Raw genomic sequence first — 16,334 nt, 5'->3', positions numbered from 1 at the left:
TAGGGGTTTCCGCCCTTCCCCCACATCGGGGACTTCCACTGTTCTCGTTTGGGAGCCGTTGTGCAGCAATTTGCATCACCCCTCTCTGCGCGCTCTGCTTTAAGGAGGCCCCAGCACTTTGCCCTTCCGGTGCGCAGGTGGTGATTGGCGGCTGCCAGGGCGGGTAACTGGCCACGGCTCACCCTGCCAGCGCCCGAGTTAAGTTGTTTGTGTCTTCGGTGTGATGACATAGGCCCCAAGCCTTTTCCTTCCTGTGCCTTGGGCCACCCGACTTGGCTCTCTCCAGACCAGTTCCCACGAGTCTCCTGCTCCCTGGCTTGTTAGAAGAATCCCACCTGGTGAGGGACAGTGGTGTTTATTACATGATAGAAGAAAAAAGAGGAGCAAATCTCCTCCCCTCTGCCCCCCCCAACTGCCTCTGATACCAGTGGGGAGACTGTTTTAATGTGCCAAACTGTAATGAGGGCTCTTAAGCAATCCACTTTCTGTACTTGAGGCTTTACAAGGGGTAAGGGTAGTTGGTGTTCGTAGTATTAATATCTAATAATAAGCTCTGGATCATTCCCATCCACATATTGATTCGTGTGGTTTTGGTGATTAAATTTTAATGAAGCAGCTTTAGTGGGGGAGAAAAAACAGCTTTGCATGGGCCTGGTAAGTGGACAGGGCCTCTCTGCTGATGTTGCTTGGCCAGCCTCTCTCATGGGCATATAAAATCTGTGTGTGCAAAGTATTCAGAATGAACTAAAGGAGAATGTTGCGTTTTCCTGTGTTATTTTCAGTTTTCAAAGGGCTTCTGGAAAGAAAAACTTTGCTTATATGCAATGTCATGCTAGGCCGTTGCATGACTTAGAAAATGTGGAGACAGCCTGAATTGGAGGCTCAGGATAAGGTTCATGTTCACCAGTGTCCATAATTTTAAGACTCCCACTTTTTCAGTGTATTGGCCTGTTTTCAGCTTCAAATCCCCAGTCTCTTTTGGAGAAGAGTTGATGTTTACAATTTTTATTTCACTTTGTTTTGGAAAGAGCCTTTGGTTGCGGACCAGGATAGTCAAGATTTGCCTCCTTCCACCTAACTTATCAGTGATGAAGGACAAGACAAGAAAAACAATTTAATGTGCCTTAAGCAACCTTTTATAAAGATGTAGAATAGAACATGTCAGAAACCACTGCACATGTTAAGGGTATATACTGTTTCTGGAACTTGTGTTTTAGGTGTTTATTTCCATATAGGTATGGGTTGTAATGATGTCAGATCTTTTTCTTCTTGTGACTCGGTCAAAATTTAAAGAAACACTGAAATAAAGCATAGCGTCTTCACTTGGAGTTCAGGGAGTCTGTGAAATGCAGTTTTATATGCATGTCCATTTTTGCTTATATAGGAGGAGAATGTCGACAGTTTTCCTCAGATTCTCAAAGAAACTGATGACTCCAAGCAGGTTATAAATTGTATTTCCCCCAAGACTCTACCAAGCTGGTTTCTTCGAGATCAGATAATTCTCTCAGGCTTGGGAGATGGGGTTGGTTTGACAGAGACCAGCTGAGTGTATGAGTTTACCATGTGAGGTGGGGTGTATATGTGTGTGTGTGTGTCTGGGTGTGCTGAGAAGGTGTGACCATGGTAACCAGACCATGAGAGCTATTTGCATGTTCCAAAGAGCCAGTTTGTAACCTGAATATGAAACATAAATATATTAAAAGTTAGTCTTTGTATTGAAAAGTACTACAGGAAAACTGTTAATACACTGTGAATCATTGGAAGTTAACTCTCTCTTTGTAAATTAGAGACTGAAAACAAGAACCAGGTAAAATTTAGAGATTGAGAGGGGCAAATGAATCATTGGGATGTTGGTAGGCAGAAACTGAATTTTATAAGTTGCCATCACATGATTAGTGTTCAGTAAAAGTTGAATTGTGATTTAATAAATGCTTTTCTTTTCCCGCTTTCAGGTACATCTTGTCTTATGACAGTCCAGTGAGGTTTTGAAATATAAAAAAAAATTGTGTAACATTTACCCAGCATATCTCAAAATGCTTTGAAAGCCAGGAAAAAATTTATGTATAAAGCAACTAAGAAGAAAATAGTTGAATGAGCTAATAAGTAGGTATTGGCATACATGACAGCTGATTATAATAATAGCAACTATAGCTCCTATTTAATAATCAACTAGAAGGCAAAAAGCTCTTTGAGGTGCTCTACATGTTGTGACAACGCTGCAAGGTGGGGGCCTTTTTACATGTAAAGAAATGGATTAAGAATTTTATGCAGGGACACATACCTAGTAAGTGACAGAGCCAGGATTCAAACCGGGTCATTTTACCTCAAAACCTATTCACACGGTAGGCTAGGGCTTGAAAATGAGTATTTTTATAAAATTAGAGTTTTATATAAAATTCTCAATATATTGATCGATAGAATTTTTTTACTTATTATAGAAAGGGAAGTGTGAACCTTAGAAAATGATGACTTTTGACTAATTTTCTAGATTGTGTTTATTTGGAAAACAGACTTTAAAACTCTAAATTCAGGCCCAAAGTTTCCCTTTATTTAGTATGTTCTCTGAGTATTTTATGCCACAAAGTCTTAGATGCAGAGATATGAAAGAATAGGAATTGGGTATTTGAAGCTTTGGAATTTTTTTTCCTACTAGAGTTCAGGGCAGATAATTCTCAATTCTCTTGTTATTTTTCTAGATTTTGATCATGTAATAACAAACATGATTTTTTTTTGAGCAAATAAAGTTGTATATAACACTTTAATGTGGTACTATTAGGTTTAGAGTGTGGTCTGTGCCAGTGGTTCTTGGAAGAGTTTGATATTTTTAAAAAAAATTTATTTGTTTGTTTGTTGGTTGGTTGGTTTATTTATTTATACAAGCACTGGGTACAGTCAGAAGCGCGGAGGGTGAGAGAATTCGCCAGAGCCAGAGAGGAGAGCAGAATAGGCAGACTGAAGCAATACACTGCTGAGGGGAGCAGCAGGCACAGCAGGAGAAGTCTGTGCACCAAGTGGGACCCTCGCTGGCGGCCTGGGATGGAACGGGTGCTTCAGAGGCTGCCGGCAGCTTCGCAGCCCAGTGCTCAACTGCTGAGCCACCGGGGAGGCCCTTTTGATTTTCTGATGCAAGTTATTACAAATCTGATTGGGAGTTTGAATATAGTCAGGTCCAGACTTTCAGGTCCTAAATATAAAAAGACTATGATTTCCAGTCTTCAACCTACCATTCAAAATAAAATAAATGTAAAGAAATCTAAAAACTTGATTTTTAAAAATCATCATGACTACTTTGATACTTTTAGAGAAAAGTACATTTTTTTTCAGGGATTTTTGTCATTGCTGCTTGGGATTGGGTGAGTTAGGGAAACAGTGGTTTGACTGGGGTGATTTGTAATGACTGAATGATTACTCAAGGTTTCCAGACTAGCTTGTGGTAAAGCTGGGTTTAGAGCCTGGTCTATGCCACAGATCTCAAAAGGCCTCTCAAAAGGGGCTCTGGAAGCACTCACTGAAATAGTAGGTATCCTGCAATGTTATGGACTATTCCAGTCAATGACAAAATTTCCTATGTCCTGTGCAACCTTCAAATGTTTTGCAGAAGAGGTAAGTTAAAACTTCTATACTTTCCTGAGTCTGGAACATGTATTGTCTTTTCATACATGCTGAAATTTCCAAGATTAAAAATGCTATGTAAGGTGAAAAGTTATATTTAATTTTCTTTAGAACATCACTTACCCAAAGCAACAGCACTTGTGTCTGGGACTTGACCAATACAGCTCACCCATCTCATTCATCTATATACTGGTACATGTGTCTGATTACTCTGTTATGTCTCTGATATAGTCCTGCTTGAGCATCTATTGAAATCCATATTTTTATTATGATTACTTTTCTATTTTTTTATAGTTGATACAGTATGTTTAATTTTGTACTATACTGTTATCTTTGAATTTCATTTTGAGATACTAAGGATTTATAAAATATTTTCATATTTAATATATTTGTATGACTCAATTTACAAAATGACTATTTTGACCTCCTCAATGTTTTAAGAAAATGAAGCCAACATGAAAACTTTTGGAGATTATATTCAATTCTAGATTTCCAGCTCCTATAGAAAAATTAGAATGATCTACAACAATGACTTTCAGCTTTTTTAAGAGTACAAATGCTGGGATATAAGGACCATAAATCTTTTAAAAATTGATAAAACTGGTAATTGATATGATTTTTATGTTACTGTGACTGGCACTTTATAATGTCATTTTCTAATTGTTGCTGAGATAAAGAAATATAATTGATTTTTATTTGTTGCCTTTCTTTTGGTGACTTTTTCAAATTTGCTTAATATGTTTAATAATAATATTATTTTATTTACCATGTAGATAGTTTTTGGTGAATATTGAGTTTTATTTTTTCCTTTTCAATCCTTATGCTTTCCATTCATTGCCTTATTGTACTAGCCAGGACCTACCTTATAAGGTTGAAATGGTGAATAAAAGTGGTGATGGTCAATCCTTACCTTGTGCTTTATCTCAGGGGAAAAGCTATTCCTCTTACACCATGGAGTATAATATTTGTTATCAGTTTTTATCAGATTAAGAAAGTTTTCTTTTATTCCTAGTGTGCAAAATTTTTTATCAAGAATAATTTTTGAGTTTCACTCAATGTTTTTTGTGATCATAATATTGTTCAATTTTATTCTGTTAATATGGTGAATTACACTGATTTTAGAGAATTAAGCTTTGCATTTCTGAAATAAACTAAATTTAGTTGTGATATATTATCTTTTGTATATATTGTTGGATTTGGCTTGCTTTGTTGAGGAATATTTGTTCTTGAGAGAGACTGACCTGTAATTTTCCATCCTTGTGCTCTTGTTAGGTTTGAGATAGAGATTTTGATCCTATAAAGCATTTAGGGAGTATTTCCTCTTTATTATATTCCCTGGGAGAATTTTGTAAGATTTGAGTTATTTTTTAAGTGATTGGAAGAATCTCTGGTGATCAGGACATTTGCTGTGGGAAGGCTTTTAATATGGATTAATTAATTAATTAATTAATCAATTAATTAAAAAAAGATGTATTTATACAAGCACTGGGTACAGTCAGAAGCACGGGAGGGTGAGAGAATTCACAAGAGCCAGAGCGGGAAACAGAACAGGCAGACTGACGAAATACACTGCTGAGAGGAGCAGCGGGTGAGACAGAAGTCTGTCACTCCATGTGGGACCTTTGCCGGCGGCTGGGGATCAAACATGTGCAGCAGAGGCTGCGGGCAGCTTCGCAGCCCAGTGCTCAACTACTGGGCCACCAGGGGAGGCCCTGGATTAATTTATTTTAATAGGTACAGATTTATTCAGATTTTCTCCTTATTTCTGTTTGAGTATGTTGGGTTTTTCTATGAATTTGTCAATTTCATTTGGATTTTCTAATTTATTGGCATAAGGTTTTCTTAACTATCCTCTTTTTAATATCTGTAAGTTATGTGCTATTGTCCCTATCTTATTCCTGATAATGATATTGCACTCTACTTTTTATACTGGCAATTCTCATTTTTTTGATGCATATTGCCAAGGTTTAAAGAATTTTATTAATCTTTACAAAGAGCTAAACTTTTTAACGTGGTTGTTTCTTTGTATTACACATTTGTTTTATATGTCATGAGTTCCTAATTTTATCTCTGTTATTTACTGTTGTACTCATTGATTCCAATATTCTGAATTTGTTCTACTTTATTATGATGGAAGCTTATAGCTCTAATTTTAATTTTCTTTTAAAAATGTTTTTATTTAAAGCTATCAATTTTCCTCTAAGCATAGCTTTAGTTGCATCCTGAAAGTTTTGCTATGCTACATTTTTATTGTAATTTAGCTAAAAATATTCATTTGCATTTTGATTTTTTTTTGACCACAAGTTCATGTATAAAGGTATGTCTTAATTTCTCAACAGTTGGGGAATTCTAGAGTTTTTCTTTTTTTATTCTTTATTTGTAGCATACTTTTACCGTGGTCAGGGAACTTACTTGAGTCGATTTTAGTTCTTTGAAACTTTTTGCAACTTGCTCTGAGGCCCTGCATATTGTCAACTTTTATGTATATATCGTATGTGTCTACATTAAAACTGTGTGTATAGCTTGGTTTAAGTTCTATAGATGTCAATTTTTTTTTTTAATAGAGGCATGTTTTATTTATTTATTTTTGTTTGTTTGTTTGTTTGTTTGTTTTGATACATGCACTGGGTACAGTCAGAAGCGCGGGAGGGTGAGAGAATTCACCAGAGCCAGAGCGGGGAGCAGAGCAGGCAGAAGGACCGAAGTACACTGCTGAGGGGAGCAGCGGGCGGCAGGAGAGGTCTGCGTGCCATGTGGGACCCTCCTCCAGTGGCCGGGGAGCAGCTGGGGATCGAACCGGTGCCGCAGAGGCCGCGGGGAGCTTCGCAACCCAGCGCTCAACTGCTGCACCACCGGGGAGGCCCTAGATGTCAAATTTTTGAACGTTTTTTTTTTTTTTATATTCTCATTGACTTCTCATACTGTTGGCTTTAGTATTGAGAGAGAGGTTAAACTCTCCCAATTTTGATTTACCTGTTTCTCTTTTTAAATTTGCCATTTTTTTGCTTTATTTAACTTTGAAGCTGTGTTGTTAGGCACAGAACATATGAATTTAGAATTTTTTTGTCTTTATTATGAAATATCTCTACTTGTCTCTTATCATTATTATGCTTCCTGCCTTCAAGTCTACCTTTATGATACTAATGTAGCTATACCAGTTTTCTATGGTCTGATATATACATCGTATATATGGATATATTTTTTTTCATTTTCATACTAAAGTTTTTCTGTGCCCCTACTTTAAGCTGTATATTTTATAAGCAGTATGTAAATGGGTTTAAAAATATCCAGTCTGACAGCTTGAATATTGAAAGCATTTGATAAAAGCATTGATAAATTAAGGTCTATAGCTACCATGTTACTATTTGTTTCCTATTTGTGTCCCATCTGTTTCATGTACTACTTTTTTTCTCTTGTGCTTTGTTTTAGATTAATCAAACTTATTTCTAACCTTTCCTTTTTCTTCTCTACTACCACATTAGACATTTGTTTCCCTTTTTTTCTCTCCTCTTTTGGGGGTAGTAGAGAGGTGTGTCTTTGTGTGTGTGTGTGAGATACACCTCAATGTTACCTTTACTAATCATTTCAGACAGCATGAGGTTCTTAGAATACTTTAGATCCTTTTACTCTGTCTTCTCCCCTTCCCAATGTTAACTTCTGTCTTTTGTGTTGTTATAATTCATATAATTATATATATATTTAAAACTCTGTAAGGCATTAATATTGTTTTTTTTTTTTTTTACAATCACTGTTGATTTAAATTTGTCCACATATTTTCCATATCCATTCCTTTTCATTTTTCCAGAATTCTGTGTTTTTCCTTTGGTATCTTTTCCTTCTGCATAAAAACTTCATTTAGGGCCTCCCCGGTGGCGCAGCGGTTGAGCGCTGGGTTGCGAAGCTGCCTGCGGCCTCTGCAGCGCTGGTTCGATCCCCGGCTGCTCCCCAGCCACCAGAGGAGGGTCCCACATGGCGCGCAGACCTCTCCTGCCGCCCACTGCTCCCCTCAGCAGTGTGCTTCGGTCCTTCTGCCTGCTCTGCTCCCTGCTCTGGCTCTGGTGAATTCTCTCACCCTCCCATGCTTCTGACTGTACCCAGTGCTTGTATAAATAAATAAATAAATAAATAAATATAAATCTTTAAAAAAAAAAAACTTCATTTAGTATTTATCATGTGTCTGCTATAAAATAATCTTTTTTTTCCTTTGTTCTGGAAATGAATTATTTTACTGTTGCTTTTGAAGGATAATTTCACTGGGAGTATAGAATTCAGGGGAGGTAGATTTCTGCCTCCTCACCCCCTCATCCAGAACATTAAAGATGCCATTCCATTATCTTTGACTTTCACCTTTTCTTGAAGTTAGTTATCAGACTTATCATTGCTATTTAATGTTGCATCATTTTCTTTGGCTAATTTTAAGACTTTTCTTTCTTTATTCGTTTTTTAGCAAGTTACCTAGTTGTGCTTTTCTTTGTGTTTGTGCTACTTTGTGTCATGGTTTGATGAGAATTTTTGTAATACTCATAATTCTCTGCCATTGTCTTTTCAAATATTATTTCTGTTCCATTCTTTTCTCTTTTGGGCCCTCCACTTACTTTATGTTAGCACCTTTTCCTCTGATTCATGTATACCTAACTTTAATTTCTGTATTCTTAATCCTTTTCTGTCTTTTCCAGTTTGAATATATTTTGCTGTCTTAAGACTCACTAGCTCTCTTTGCTGTGTCTAATTTATTATTATACCATGTGTTAATTTCTTAGTTTCATTTTTGTGTCTTTCAGATTTAGAATTATTAGATTATTTTAGTAGATTATTTTATCTATTTCCTCTAATATATTACTCATAGTCACTTCATTTTTTATTTTTTGTATTTAAGACATTATTTTCATAATGAGGTAACATTGGCCAAAACACCATATAAGATTTAGAGGTACAGGTTCACACCATTTTGGATGTATCTTACCATACCATACCCACCACCTAAGCACCCATAATTCTCTACCATTTGTCCATTGGGCACCCTCTTACCTGTATCCTTCCTCTCTTCCCCTCTACTAACCTCAGTTCTACATGAGATTTCTAGAATTTGTTTGGTTTGGTTTTGTCTGTCCCTTTGTTTTGTTTTTCTGTTTTCCACACAGAGTAGAATCATTCTCTGTGCTTTTTCTTTCTGACTTATTTTACTTAGCATAATCCCTTCCAGTTCCATCCATGTTGGTGCAAATGGCAAGAATTCATCTTTTTTATTTTTTATAACTGAGTAGTATTCCATCATCTATATATGCCAATACTCTTAATCTGCTCATTTGTCATTAGGCATCAGGATGCTTCCATATCTTGACTTGTAAATGGTGCTGCAGTGAACATAGGAGTGCATATATCCTTTGAATTAGTGTTTTTACTTTCTTCGGGTAGATACATAGTTGTGGAATTGCTAGATTGTACGGTAGCTAAATTTTCAATATTTTGAGAAACCTCTATATTGGGTCCCACAGGTGCTGGATAAGTCCACATTCCCACCAATGATGTGCAAATGTTCCTTTTCCCCTATACTCTTGCTGACACTTGTTGTTTCTGGTCTTTTTGATATGGGTCATTCTCATGGGTGTAAGATAATATTTGCTTCACAGTCACTATAAAGACCATGTTTAATGACTACAATATGTAGGTTACTTCTCAGTCTTTATCTTTTCTGTTTCCTTCTTGGTCTTTTCTCTTCATATGTTTCACAATTTCTTATTAAATGTCTAGCATTGTGTATTAAGATACTTTGGATGATGTCATCTACCTTCTGAGGTATTTACCCTATTCTTTATCCATAGTAGAAAAGAGATCATCCTTATCCAGTCACTCAAACCAAACTTTTTTTTTTTAAAAGATTTATTTATTTATACAAGAACTGGGGTACAGGTCAGAGGTGCGGGAGGGTGAGAGAATTCACCATAGACAGAGCGGGAAGCAGAACAGGCAGACTGACGAAATACACTGCTGAGGGAGCAGGGGTCATGACAGGAGAGGTCTGCCACGCCACGTGGTTGTCTTCCTGGCCGGCCAGGAATCTAACACCCACTGCAGAGTCTGCGGACAGCTTCACAGTGTGGTGCTCAACCTGTTGCGCCACCCAGGAGGCCCTCAAACCAAACTTTTAAGGTTTGGTTTTCCCAATGCAAGATTCCCAGGAGTACTGACTCAGAACCTGAGATGTTTCCCTTGGCAGGTCTTAAACTCAAATTTTGTCTTCTTATTACTGTAAGTGTGCTGAAAACTTTACTTTGCTAGCATTCATTCTGCTTTTCATCGCACATCCTCCTTGATTTCTGGGCCCCTTATCCTGTGCAGCTCAGTTAGCAATACTTCAAGGAGGAAGGTCCTGTCAGCGTCAGTTCTCTGAGCCCCTCAACAATTTATCTTTTCAGAAGTGAACTCTCCTTTTTTTGTTTCTGTAGCTTCATAAATGTGTCTAAAGTGCTGCTGTTTTTTCTGCATTTTGGAAGCTGCTATCTGCCTAGCTTCTAAGCTTCTTGTCCCATGTCAGGAATCAGCAAATACCCTATAACGAAGAACAAGTTTTTAGAAAATTGGGCGTACCTCAGTGAGCCTCTTGTCTCTCCAAGATCTGGCTCCTTAGAGCCTGACTGATTAGTAGCTTTTCTATTCACATGTTTTTGGATTTTATCTGGCTTTTTTAATTGCCTTGGGCAGAACTGTTGATCTGATACAATCCACTCTAGCATAGCTGGAAGTTGAAACAGATCATGTTTACAAAAGTAGTCTACTTTAAGAAAACAAAAAGAGATACTATTAACATTTTAAACGTCTTATATAAATAATAAAGAGTACATGCAATTGATTTCTAGTTGCTTTTTCTTTCTTATTTTAAATGTATCAGTCTCTTTCCCCCCCATGCTTTCTCTGAAATGCTTACAAATTTGTCTTGCTCTGCCCAGGGGACATGTATTCGTTTCCTGAGTCTGATCCTCTACCCAAATCTTTAATATTTTGTGATTTTATGATTTGGAATTGTCAACATTTGCCTCTTAGTTCAAAATAATTTGGATGATTGAGTTACAGAAAGTCTTAGAAAACTTGACCCCAATCTTTTACCATAGCTGAGTAGATTTTCTTTTTTCAGTAAAAAAAAAATCTATTGGCCTCACCCTGGAGCTTCCTCTGTCACTGCCTATGTCCCCAGACTCTTAAATACAAGTTCTGTTCATTCACTCATTTATTTCATATTTTTTGAGCACTTATGCACCAGGCTCTCCTCTCTTTTCATATATATATTAGGGCAGTTCTGGGATCCATTTGAGTGTAATAAATAGCTCTATTTAAATGTGACATAGAGCTAAAGAGTGATCAAGTAACCAGTGCATTATTCCATTGTAGAATGTTCTTCATGTTTCCTTAAATTTTCTATTAAAATAAAACAAACCATCTGGTACTTATTTTTCTCTCTCTTCAGACAGAAGTAGTGTTTCCCTACTCCCATTCTAGTATTCAGAGATGCACTGAGCAAAGGGTTTGGGGATGCTGGCAATCAGAGATGCTGCAACTTTATTTTCTGCTGCTCTTTTTCTAGGTACATTTAGTTTGTGAAAACTCACTGAACCAAAAATATGATTTGATGACTTTTTAGTATTCTGTTACATGCCAATAAAAAATTTGAAAAAGAACTAATGTTTTAATGTTAAATAAATAAAAAAGGACCAAGGACATAAAAGCTTGATCAAGTTCAACCTCCATGCTCAAAAACGACTAGGGATGCAGAAACTGAAGCTTGCAAAGGGAAATTTCTTGGGGTTGAGGGAGTGTCTCAGATATCAGGGACAAGCACTCAGGCTTCTGACTTCTTCTGTCTCGCTATTCTAACTGGTTAATTCAGAGGGGATGAGGCAAAATCCAGTGTGCACTAGCATTAGAGCTGGGTGACATTCTCAGAACCCCAAATGCATCTTGCATGAGTCAGCACTTTACTCTTTTTCTGCCCTCCTCAATCTCCTCCCTGATCATCTAAAAACAGACACTTTTATCTCATGCAGACATGGAGATGGTTATTTTATCACCTAAGAATCATTTGACTACAGAGGCACAGAAAAAGGGTAATTCGTGCCTGTGAAATCTAACAAGAGCCCAGTGCAAGGTACATTTGTTCCTTTTTCTAGGCCATTTTTAGTTTGGTGCTGTGTGGTTTAAATTTAGAATACTTTTCCCAAACTGGGGGTGTGGGGGGTGGTGCAGAGATTGAACCCAGCTGTGACTCCTGCTTCTGTGAGGTAAATGGGAAAATCTGGGAAGGAGAGGGCTCTTAAGAGAAGGAACCACATTGGGAGGAGAGGGAAAAAAAACAGTGGGAGGTATCTCCCCACCCCTTCCTATTTCTATGGGACTTGTCCAGCTGAGGGTGTGATGAGGATATTTTATATATCCTAGGAGAAAGAACAGATTGTTGGAAGCTCCCAATCTAGCCTTTGAGGAAGTAAACTGAATCCAAGATGACTTAATGATATGCTACCAGTTCCAAGCCAAGCTGTATGTTTGTGTGCATGCCTCTGCGTGTACGCTTATGTCTGTGTATGTGTTCTTTTTTTTTTTTTTTGGTAAAGATTTATTTATTTATGCATACAAGAGCCAGGGTACAGTTCAGAGGTGTGGCAGGGGAGGTGAGAGCATTTACCAGAGATAGAGTGGGGAACAAAACAGGCAATCTCCTGAAATGTACTGCTGAGAAGAGCAGTGGGCGAGACAGGAGAGGTCTGCTGCGCCATGTGGGTCAGCTCCCTGGCCAGGAATCAAACTTGTGCTTCAGTGGCCTGCGGGTAACTTCATACTACTGTGACTTAACCCTTTGTGCCACCAGGGAGGCTACCTGTGTATGTATTCTTCTCTGGTACAACCAGAACATAATTTTGGTTCTGTTTATTAGTATTCTGTATTAGCCATTAGAATAACAGGATTCTAAATTATATAAAACAGGGGTCATCTATTTTTGTTTGTTTTCTTTTTGCTCATCTACAGAAAGGATTGAAAAATCCATGGGTCATCACTTTCATTTTGTTTGATAAATGTAGAAAACCGTGACAGAAGTGATGGGCAGAATGTGTTGGACTTGATATAATTCTAGTGAGGTGATGCATATAATTTAAATTCTTCAATATAGGGGTAATCCCTACATTTAAGAAACAATAAAATTACTGCTTACCTTTTATTATGTACTAGCATTATGCTAAGTGTTAAGTATATATTACCTCATGGGAAATTAACATTTTCCAGAGAGGTAGGTATTTTATATAGGCTTTTTATTAATGAAGACTTTGAGGATCAGAATCAGGAAATAATCTTCAAGTCAGGCAGCTAGTAAATAGATGGTAGATCCAAGATACCAACATAGATTTTTATGAACCCACGATTTATGTCATCTTTGTTGTTTTAACTCTCCACATAAAAGCAGAAGCTGTCACATTGTGAGAGGTAATGCCCACCTGAACATTATGTCCCGAGAATTATTATCTTTAAATGATTTCTGACCCCTATGAAAATGTGGATTACTGGTGGACTTACAATCAGATATTTATGATGGTAGATTTACCTGAAAATAATCTTCAAGGACATGAAAAGCCTATTTTTAAAAAAAGCCCATTTGCTTTGCTTTGCAAGCAAAGGAGAGTGCAATGTAAAAAAAATGAAGAGGAGATGAGCTTATATGCAAAATATTTAAATTTGACATGACAGGTCTGTGATTTGTGGACCTATAGGTGAAATAATGATACTATTGTAGTGCATTTCGACCTCACTGTTCTACCTCTTCTTTAGATATTCTTCTCTGACTCTCAAGGAGTGTTTTTTTCAGATTGCAATATATTTCTTCTTTTTTTTTATTTTATCTTTTCTAGTCTTTGGGGAACAGGCTCATTTTATTAAGCTTCATATAGAATGAATGAAGAATAAGTACTTTTGCAATTGTCTGCTTCCTTTTGCTCTGCCATTCAGTGCTGTGATGTGCTGGGAAAAATGGCGGGGTTCTTTGCATTTTGAAGGTCAGCACTTATTTTAACAACTTGGCCTTAAACTCTGCCTGGTGTTCCTCCATCCAATGAGCCAGTTCCTACTCTCTCTCTATAATGAATACCTAGTCTTCCACTGGGGTTGGTCAAATGGCACTTTTCCAGTTGCATGAAGTGGGGCCTGGGGATTTAAATGTATTCAGTCCTCACTATGTCATTTAGAGGTGCATGCTGTCAAATCCAGGGTATTTAGGTGATTTGCTGTTGTAACTCAGTTAGATTTTAGCCTTCTTGATTCTGTTTTAATCTTATGAAATTTGTTGCTGGTTTCATCTGAATTCATAAGAAAGGGTTAAAAAGTTGAAGGAAAACACAATCAAGAAGCATAACTCTGGGGCCTCCCCGGTGGCGCAGCGGTTGAGCGCTGGGTTGCGAAGCTGCCCGCGGCCTCTGCGGCACCGGTTCGATCCCCGGCTGCTCCCCGGCCACCGGAGGAGGGTCCCACATGGCGTGCAGACCTCTCCTGCCGCCCGCTGCTCCCCTCAGCAGTGTACTTCGGTCCTTCTGCCTGCTCTGCTCCCCGCTCTGGCTCTGGTGGATTCTCTCACCCTCCCGCGCTTCTGACTGTACCCAGTGCATGTATAAACAAAACAAACAAACAAACAAATAAAAAAAACATGCCTCTATAAAAAAAATAAAATAAATTAAAAAAAAAAAAGAAGCATAACTCTAACATGGGAAATTATTACAATTAATGACAGTACGGCAAGAGACCAGATGGCAGTGTATAGTAGTATGCACATTACACAATGGGTGTATTGATGAACTGATAGACTTTGTTCTCAGATTTCCTCAAAATTCATCAAAATCCAGTAAGAGGACATTGCTAGTAACCCAGAAGGTCCTCTTCTAATTACTACCCATCCGCCCACCACTCATTGGAGTCATTCAGTGTGTAATCTTTTGTTGTATTTTCTTTTGCCCATTGCTGTGTCTGTGAGAGCCATCCATGTCATGTGGTAGCTGTATCTCTTTTGCATTGCTATGTGCATTCTCTGGAGTGAATATAACACTTTCCTTTTGACAGACATTTAGGTAATTCTCAGTTTTCTAAAGAGTACCGTTATGAACTTTTTCTTGCATGCCTGTTGAAGCACATCTTTACATATTTCTGTTGGCTGTGCCCTACGAGTGAAGTTACTAAATCACAGGATATGTGTTTACTAATCTTTAGTGATGGCGGATTAAGTGTTTGCATCAAGTTTTACCCCCACAAGCAGCAAATGCGATTTCTAGTTGCTCTACTTGTTTATGAACACTAGATGCTGTCAGTCATTTAAATTTTTGCTGTTCTGGTTGGTGTGTAGTGGTATGGACTGTGATTTTAATTTGAGTTTCCATGATTACTCTGAGGCTGAGTGCCATTATTAGCTGTTTCTATGTACTTTTTTGGTGAAAGATCTGATTTAATTTTTGCCAAACGTTCATATTGGGGTGACTGCCTCTTCCTTCTTCCTTCCTTCCTTTCCTTTTTTTAAAATATGAAATGCTGGGGCCTCCCTGGTGGCGCAAAGTGCACCCTGTGAAGCTATCTGCAGCCACTGCAGAGCGAGTTCGATCACCATCCAGGGAGCTACCCACATGGTGCAGCAGACCTCTCCTGTCTCGCCTGCTGTTCCCCTCAGCAGTGTGTTTCATTCAATCAGCCTGTTCTGTTCCCTACTCTGTCTCTGGTGAATCCTCTTATCTCCACACCTCTGGCCTGTACCCCAGCTCTTATATACATAAATAAATAAATCTTTTAAAAAATATGAAATGCTTTGCAGATTTGCATGTCATCTTTATACATCCTTGCATCTTTGCTAATCTTTTCTGTGTCATTCCAATTTTAGTATATGTACTGCTGAAGCAAGCACTGTCTGCCTTCTTCTATTGATTTGAAGATTTCTTATTGATTTTGTATTCTGGATATGACTCTTTTGGATTTATGTTTTGTCAACATTTTCTTGCACATGTGGCTTTACTTTTGATTTTCCTAATGATGTCATCTTATGAGCAGAAATTCCTTAGTATACTTTATTATTGCTTTTTAGGTCTCCTTTTAGAAATCTTTGCCTGCACAATGTCATAATGACAGCTGATGTTTATTTCTCTCAGTCCTGGAGACTGGGAAGAACAAGGTCAAGTTTTGGTTGAATGGATAGGGATTCTAAGTGATAGCAGGGAACATTTCATACTAAATGTCTGATGCAAGGCTTTTTGTTTAAGCGTTTTTTCTCTATGTGTTGCAGGGAAGCAGAGGTCACAAATATATTCCAATTATGTGAGCAAATAATAATAATAATGTCAGTGCATTGAACTCTGATGATACAAGTTATTATGGGCCTCCCTGGTGTCCTAGGGATTAAGTCTCAATTCTATCACCACGATGGCCTGAGCTCCATACCTTGCCAGGGAGTTAACCCACATATGATGCAGCAGACCTCTCCTGTCCTGCCTACTGCTCCCCTCAGCAGTGTATTTCAGTCAGTCTGCCTGTTCTGTTCCACACTCTGTCTCTGGTGAATCTTCTCACACACACCCCTCCCCACACTTCTGGCCTGCAACCCAGTTCTTCTATGCAAAAATAAATACATACTTTTTTGAAAAAAGTACTGTATTAAGTAGGATTCCTCTGATTATAAGTGACAGAGACTTAATCTATATGAACTGTACTGAAAA

General features: G+C 37.9%; 1 protein-coding gene and 1 non-coding gene across 4 annotated transcripts in view; one reads left to right on the top strand and one right to left on the bottom strand.

Moving 5' to 3' along the window:
* Nucleotides 1-16,334, top strand: part of DNAJC6 (DnaJ heat shock protein family (Hsp40) member C6) — a 120,104-nt gene that overhangs the window by 10,597 nt on the left and 93,173 nt on the right. The window lies entirely within an intron of this gene.
* Nucleotides 15,418-15,529, bottom strand: LOC119237317 (U6 spliceosomal RNA). Its single transcript, XR_005123261.1, has one exon. It is a non-coding gene; the product is annotated as a U6 spliceosomal RNA (small nuclear RNA).

The sequence above is a fragment of the Talpa occidentalis genome, unplaced genomic scaffold (assembly GCF_014898055.3).
Source record: "Talpa occidentalis isolate TD23 unplaced genomic scaffold, MPIMG_talOcc4v2.1 talOcc4.9, whole genome shotgun sequence".
NCBI lineage: Eukaryota > Metazoa > Chordata > Mammalia > Eulipotyphla > Talpidae > Talpa > Talpa occidentalis.
Note: the sequence above shows the minus strand (reverse complement) of the source record. Positions and strands in the feature narration are given on the sequence as shown.